This window comes from Clarias gariepinus, chromosome 2 (genome assembly GCF_024256425.1).
Source record: "Clarias gariepinus isolate MV-2021 ecotype Netherlands chromosome 2, CGAR_prim_01v2, whole genome shotgun sequence".
NCBI lineage: Eukaryota > Metazoa > Chordata > Actinopteri > Siluriformes > Clariidae > Clarias > Clarias gariepinus.
In genome coordinates, this window is record NC_071101.1 from 30,818,246 (window position 1) to 30,827,151 (window position 8,906).

Genomic DNA, 8,906 nt, shown 5'->3' on the forward strand with positions numbered 1-8,906 from the left:
CATTTAATAATAAAAATTTTTTTTTTGCTAATCTTTTGTTCCATCCTCCATTCCAGTAGGTGGCGATAATGCAACAACTAATCTCAAAAGATGAAGAAAGTAATACTCCCACAAAATACTAGTACAGTTCCCTTAATGCAAACATTTGGGTTGTAAATGCTCGAAAATACGAACAAGAATACGTGCATGTTCAATCGTGGAAGTTGGATCACATATCTGGCGTACAATTGTCACATGCGTGCATCCCAGGATGTCCAGAAAGAAGCAAAAAAAAAACAAAGGCGATGAAGCTGGTACTGTAAAGAAACGCGAAGCAACAACAATGAAGACAAAAGTGAAAATAATTGAGAGAATGAAGCGAAGTGAAAAGTTGGCAGATGCTCTTTCTAAAATTAATTGCTCAACCATCAACACAATTCTAAAGAACACTGTACTGTAATATATTGTGTTTAGCCAATAGTGTTAGTATCCTAGTACCTAGACAACATTTGTTGCACTTACAAACAAATTGGACTTACGAACAAGCTCTTGGAATGGAACTTATTCGTATGTTGGGGACTCACTGTAGATGAGCAAGATGAAGTATTTTCTGCGAACGCCATGTTTTTTTTAACGTTTTAATAATTTTAGTAAATAAAGTTTCCCTAAATAATTTTTTTTAAATAAATCTAGCAATGGGGCCTTAAACTTCCATAAGCTCCTGTACAAGATAAGCAATATATAAAATTAATAAATGTATAAATGAATGAATAAATTAATTAATGAAAAACTGAATCAAAAACTGACCGACAAAAGATCAATTACTTGGCATAATCAATTTAATTAAATGAAATCAATAAAAGCTCTATTCTATTTTCAATAGCACTGATATCTCCTGATACTAATTAATTACTTAATTTTGTTTATTATTAGCTTTGCTGTTTCCTGTATAAATAAATAAAAGGACACAGTGAGAAAGTCTGCTCGACTTTGCCACAGCATTTGCACAGCCACAGTTATTTTTGCCAAACTATCATGAAGAAATATCTAATACAACAAGCAACCAAGAGTTGGCACAGCACTTGACATTGTGCTAAACAAGACATTGAACACCATGCCTCCAGTATAAAAGGGCCTTTATAGTCTCACATCATGAGTGGCACATTGTTGGCTAGTAAAGCAGTTGTTCCAATCAGCAAATACAGTATATTCCCCTCTTAGGGCACTAGGGTGCCACTTCTGATTGTGCTACATTGTTGCAATGCACAGTGCCAAAGAATTATCCTTACAGGAAGTACCTTGTGTGCTCGGGCCCCTTTTTGTTCCTGCTGCCAAAGAAGCCCTGCACAGGGCCTGCAGATTTTAGAATCTCACAGGTCATGCCTTCAAGATGCGACATGCTGGTCTTGCCTTCCAGCACTTATAAGGTGCCTGCTTTAAGGTGACTGCCAAAGGTTTTAATCACCAAAGCAGGTGACACAGTATGAAACTAGACTCACCAAAACATTACAATGAGGAGAATCTCTTTAAGCGGACCAAACTAGGACTGTGAACAATTCATCGGCTGGGCCTGTGTAGTGTTGTGGAAGATGCACTGTCAAGACATCCATGAGTGGTCATGGTGGTGTTTACACCTTGGTGGTAGCCTAGACCTCTGACCAGGAGGAGGTGAACTCCTTAGAAAGTCATTGCCATTTATGGTTCTCCCCGGGAGAGTTGGATGTTTCTCTGGGACACTATGCTCCAGTCTATGGATAGACGCAACGAATATTTTATATCATGTCTTCCATAACACCTATTTTTATTTTTATTCCTCCCACTTTTTAAGATTCAGTAACAAGGCCATAATTGAGGCCTTGAGATGGTCAGATGCTTTGCACTGCTTTCGCTGGTTGTTGGAATACACAGACAGATTCTACTGCAAGCAGATCTGCTGTCTCAGATGCAAACATGGCAAAGTCAACTTTGTCTGTAGGTTTGATTCTTGAACTGAATTGTCAAACACTGTAGTTTATTTTACAGTAGTTTATTATACAATAAACTTTTTTTATTCTACGTACATAACCTTTTAAGAGCACCTAAGCATGAATATTCAGTACCAGTCAAAAGTTTGGATGCAAGTTTGGATTTATTATTTTGCTGTTATTAATATTTATTTAATGTTATTTACAAAACTATAAAATAACACATACAGCATTAGATAATAAAGTAACAGCAAATACAACAGTCAGTTGTTATTTTAAGACATGAAGTTGGGCTGTTCTGGAATAGTTCTTGCAAGAACAGTATTGTCAAGTGCATTTGCGACACCCATCAAGCACCATGAGATGAAACTAGTTCTCACGAAGACTTTCACAGGAAATCATCAATTAACAGCACCTCCGTTTAGAGCCATTATGAAGGCTTTACAGAGCATAAGTAGCAGATACGTCTCAACATCAATTGTTCAAATGAGATTATTGCATATTTTGGATGCCTTCAGCATTGTTTTACAATGTAAAAAAAAATACAAACCAGGAGATCATGACCATGGAATTAGAAGGTGTGTCCCACTTTTTGACTCGTAGTGTACACGTGCACTTGTTGTTATGCAGGCGTGATATAACACCCCTGGTGGCTTTACAGGGTTCACATGAGCACAGGTAATTATGTAACCATGTTGTTATTTTTATCTTAATGTTAGGCAGCTTTAATGTTCTTTTAATGCCCTCTGACGGCAGGGAGAAACCAGCATGAAGATTTAAACTGTGACAAACATTGTCTACGAACAAATTATATAACAGATCTATTTTAAAATATTAATTAAATATTATTAAACAAAATTTATTAGCAAACTTGTCATCATCTTATACTGTACCTGATTATTATGTAAAAGTACATTAAAGGGATATTTTCTTTTTTCAGTAATTTCATGTATGTGTTAATTACAGTAAATTCATATAAATATACGTTAATTTGGGGGAAAATATATTTTTATATTCATTTCATTATAAATATTTCTTCAAAAATAACCACTAAATAAAATTTAAAAAATATAAAATTCAAACACAGCTATAAATATTGATCATGTCTTTGTACAATAAATATTTAGCTTAATTTGTTAGTTTAAAAAAATCTAATAAACTGAAGTACCTCATTAACTTATCCTTTGTATAATAAAAGCTGTATTGCGTATTAAAAGCTGCTTAAAAACTTGCCTAAAGAAAACTTGTCTAGGAGTTTTACAAAGATGCTTGCAGGCAGGAGAGTGAGAAGCCACACTGAACACCAAAGAGCAGTCATTAGCGTGATGCAGCATATGGTTAAAAGAATGTGTAAATGTATACTGTATATAAATGTATATTTATATTTTTATAAATTTTTTATACTTTTTAAAAAAGCGTTTATAAGCAAGCAAAGAATTGATATCGAAATAAAAAAGGTATTTTAGGGCATAAGTAGAACAACTAGGAGGTGTTTTTGTATGTTTTATTTTTTTTGGTTAGGTTTAGGTTTTTCTAATTTTGAGTTTAATTTAGGTTTCAACCTAACATTCAGCGCACAATATTTTGAACGTGTCTGCTCCATGTCACTTTGCCCCTGAGCCACTACCAAGCCGAGGCCTGGGACTTTCCTAGTAGCCCTATCATAACAGTAGAGCTGACTGAGAATGCCAAACAACCACAACAGGTCAAAGAGACTGAGAGTCTGATGTTCAGACTGCTACATGTAACACTGTCGCCATCTGCAGGACATTTCCCAATCATCCATTCTTTTTCTTGCCAATAGAGGTTATAACAAAAGCTCTATCTAAAAAAAATGTGTTGATAGCATATTGTCCATCCTAGTTTGTTATAGAGTTGTAGAGTATTTGTGTAAAAATGTATCATTTTGTTTCAGAATTCCTTAAAAAGCAATCAACTCCTATTATGTACAGTTAAACAAAGTCCCTAGCTTTATCTTGTATACAAGGTCATACTGTATATAGTATATATCTACAGTATACTAAAGCCTATTCCAGGAAACTTTGGCATCCTGGATTGCACGCCAAAACATCGCAGGGCAGACACATATACACGATCACATGGTCCTTCACATACAATGGGCAATTAGGGAACGCCAATTAGATCTGTATGTCTGTGAGGAAACCCACCAAGCATGAGGAGAACATGCAAACTCCATGCACTCAGACCTGAGGCAGAAATTTACCATCTTTGTTATAAATATATAAATAGAAATAGACCGAATATTTGTTGAATCATCTGTGAAAACATCAATATATAAACGAGATGGCAACTGTTTAGTTCTCAAAGTCTTCATATGTAAATGTGAATACCTTCACTGCCTTGTTTCAGGTCCACTAATTCATCTCCCTGAAGCCCAACCTCAATCAAACAGCTGGCCTAATTCCTTTGAGTCAGAGCTCAGGAGAGCATCATTTAATGCCCCAGCACACACACACACACACACACACACACACAATCCAATACGGAGACTGTGACCCTGATCTATACATAGCAGGAGTGGAGAGGGAGAGTTGGTAAAGATAGCAGCAGAAATGGGTCTGTCCCTCTTCAGGTCTTGACTGGGACCGTTAATACTAACGTGCACTGCAGGCTGCATGATTTGTATGTGTATTGAAGACCTACTTTAAAGAGTCTCACAACAGGCACTTTAAACATGGAATAAATAAATCTGGTTGTTTGAAAGTCTTGTTTTGGCATTGGGCTGTTGCATTATCCAGCAGCTCTCCAGAAAATCAGGTTCATGCCACTGTTGCACTTCTGATACGAATGACTTGCTTTTTCTTTTCTTTTTTTTCCTTTTTTTTTTTTAGAAACAAAACACTGGTGGCTATGAAGTGTGTGACATTATCAGATTACACAATCTCAGTGAACATATACTAACAAAGCAGCAAAACAGACAGAGCAGGTGGAATACATGAGTTCACACACATGAACACACACACACACACATGCACACACACATTTACCCACAGAGCTGGAAAGTGCTATACAGTAGTAAAGATGACAGGCAAGCACTTAGATCTCAAAGAAAATGTGGCACCATTGGGATAAATGCAATGTTTTTCTTTTTAAAGAGATCTAAGAAAAGTCATCACTTTTGCTAAATTTCCGCAATCTAAATAGTCTATGCCTGATGACACGCTGCTGTTTGTCCGTACATGGTGAACCAGTGAACTCAGACACCTCTAAAACACCAAACTATGTAATCCACTGTATTTAAGTATTGCAAAAATAAAGTGGCTTTACTCCTTGCTTTACAGATAAAGTGTTTACGATTTATTTTGACTTCTTCTAACCGCCAGTGAGGAACCTTAGTGTTTTAGCTCACTCCTCCAGACTAGCCGACTAGCATGAGACTATGTGCACCTTAACATACTGGAGTTAAGTGGTCTCCCACAATACACTGCCACTGTGCAGTACCAAGCTTACTGGGTTAGCTGAACAGTTGTGGTCCATCATTTGCTATATATTTCTATGCATCCATGTGACTGGCTGTTGATACTGGTGTAGTGAGATGCTAATCATATTGTAGACTAGCAGGCCTGTAAATTACTAGCGACACAACAGGATTCTCCCTTTGTACAGCCAAAGTCTAAGCTCCCTGGAAGCTGACGATAAACAGTAACATTTGGTGTACTCCCTCACCATTGACCATCTATGTTAATATGAATGTTATTTATATCCGAAGCTTCAGACATCCCTTGTGTGGACTGCACAGCAGTGCCAGCGCTGACTCACCACACCTGGCTGGCAGATTTAGGCCAGGACTAAACCAGGACTTGGTATCATGTAAACTTTCATGTCCAGTGAAGAGTGATAAACAGAGTAAGAAGCAAATCAACGCATCTTTCTAGGCATGCAGACAATATGGTTCAAATGAATCATACACCCTGGAACTGAAACTGCATGTGGGAGAAGGTCGCTTTCCTCAGTCCTCCTTATAGCTGACAGCTAGCTAGTTATAGCCAGTTCCTTATCTGAGTCGTGTAGGAACTTATAGTAGATCTGCATCCATGTCTGGGAGATCAGTCATACAAGTGCCCAAGCCCTGCATGCAGACATACTGTACACATTGACAGTGCCTTACATATGCTGTGAATTTGCTGCTTGAAGTCATTTTGCTGCTTGCATTGGAACAGTTGCAATGGTCTAACTGACTGCTATTGCCCCCTTTGTGGCATAGCTGATTAAAACTGCTGTGAAACACATATTCCAGGATGCAGATCATCTGGTTTACACTGTCCGTGCTGCCAGACATGTGTAAATGAACCATGGGAAATCTATCCTATGTGCAAGATAGCCAAAGAAGCCATAGGGAAAAATTTAGAAACTACAAACCCTCACCAGCCATCCGGTCCTTAACAGGTGCCAAAGAGTACTCCATACCACTACTCCCATCCTGCCCAGCCAGGAAGAGGGAAACTTTACAGCCAAAAACATTGTCCATTGGGTACTTACTACATCAGACTATGTCCCAGGGGAACGAATTTCAGTTCTGCTGCATAGCTCAACCTTTTTTAGACTAGAGCCCCATCATGTTTTCTACTATGTTCCAAGATGTTTGTTCCCTATTACACAAAAGTTTCAGGTCCACATTTTCACATTTTAGGCTAAATGGTTTTACTGAACAACCTTACTAGTTCAGAATGGGGTCAGTAGTTTCTCCCCAGTTCTATATTTGTGAGCATCAAACAGTTCCTAAAAGCAATCTCATTCTGTAAGTTAAGGCTATTAAACGTTATTTATACTATTCACACTATTCAACCACAAGATATATCACTGGCTCTGGTGATACATATTTTTGTGCTTCCTACAAACGTAGACACTTTTTAAGTTTTAACTTCCAAAGACAAGCCAAAAATTTTGTCTTTCAACTTTTTTCAAACACCATGGCCATTTCTAAGATAAATGCAAGCTTACCTGACAACACTAAATGACAAAACAATACTGCCAGATTTCAACAACTGGTTGCTGTGTGTCCCCCAAAACAAACAGGCCAGATACATCACCACAAGAATAACACATATTGTGTTATATTGTAAACTACACCCAGAACAAAAACCAATCAGATGGACACATCCATGACTGGCTTTACTGAGAGTAACCCACTTGCCAGGGCATCATAACAGGATAGTGGACGGCCTGTGAGTCCACACATACACCTGCAATTTGACCCCAAATTGGCTACACTTCATCATCTGGCTCCAGTGCACTGCCCGGTTGTCACTTTTCTACAGGGACTACAGAACATCAGAAAGTTCTCTTCTACAATTAAGTTGAGGTGACCATTTAAGTGCATGGGTGGTGTCTCGCTTGGGACTCATAAATTTGTCACGGCCTTTCCTAAGAAAGCAAGGTTCTTAAATGCAAAGGGATCAAATTATCCTTGTAGTCCTGTAAGACTCTGACCCAACCTTTAGCCAGCAATGACAAGATATCCATGCAAGGATGGGTGGCTGGATGACACTGGAGTCACCTTGTTGCTGAGGTCTTTTTGCAGAAAGTCATATGACACGCATTTGTTAACCAGTCTATTTGCTTTGCCTAATATGCACACTGTTTTACAGTTTGAAACTGATTGTGAGATCAAAGACTGGCCGAATAGATGGTGAACTTCATAACTAGGCCAAGCGGTGGGTAGGCTACCCAGCCCCCGCTGTGATATCAGACTTGTATAAGGTGTGCTACTTTAATACTTGGCATGCATGCAGTTATTATGTTAGAAGCCCCTTCTATTCAGTCCAAAGTTGGGTTGGTTGATATATGATATCATGATGGAGTGCAGTTTGTCATTCAGATGATTCCCTGGCAGTTGGTAAAGGTGAAATTAAGTTCTCGTTGTATGTATAACGGTCCTGTCATTTAAAACCATTGCCAACCCGGGGAACAATGAATGTAAAAAAAAAAAGGTATTAATTTCAAATACTACATTATACAATCCCATAATAATTTATATTTGTGTGCATATGTCTAGGAAGGTATCCAAGTGATCTCATTACCTAGAGGCAATGGGTGATTCTCATTGGCCACAATGTCATACGTACAGTACAGTAACTAGTCTTCGCTGTCCATAAATAGCTGTAGTTTTCGAGTAAGGAGTGTTTGAGTTCCCTCTGTGATTAATTAAGTTCTAATTAGTTAACAGAGGTACTGTGGCACTATAAATATTTTTTGAGTAATTAGACTGTAATAATAATAATAATAATAATAATTATAAGTGAGAAAAATAATAATAGTATCTTACTACTGCAACACTCAGTATGTACTGCATGCATGTATTTTGGCATGAAGCATGGTTTCTTTTATCCCCCAGATGCTTCTGGTGTTTCAATTCATTTCATTTCATCTCATTTCTGGTGCTTCTGTGCTCTCCATTCATCATCCACATCCAAATAACAGCAGCAAGTAAAGTATCATTTTGAATTTGAATTACACTTTTCTCAATTCAGTGTTAGAGAGAAATTGCAAAATGGTAAAGGGAATAGGGAGTGAAGAAGTATTCTGAGAGCTCGGAACAACTAAAATATCCAGAATGCTATCTGAGTCACTTTTTACTGTAAGTCCACCTGTACACAGAGGCACTGAGTCTATCTGCAACTATTTCCACTTCAAATCCATTTTAACAGGATGAAATATGGTTAATTAAAAACAAAACTAGGTGAAAGCACAAAACACTTCGGAGTTTCAGGGTTTATGTGGAAATCTGTACATCCAGTCACTGTTTTGAACGTCTTAAACCGAATCATAAAAAAATGTCAGTTTTAGTTTTATTTGATCTAGTTTCATAAGTTTATGCTTCAAAGCTATTCTTAGACCACATGCAATCAACATATTAAATTGATAAACAACCAAACATTCACACATTTAAACATATTTTAAAAAAGAATAATTCATACACTTTTATGTAAGGTCCAGAATAAC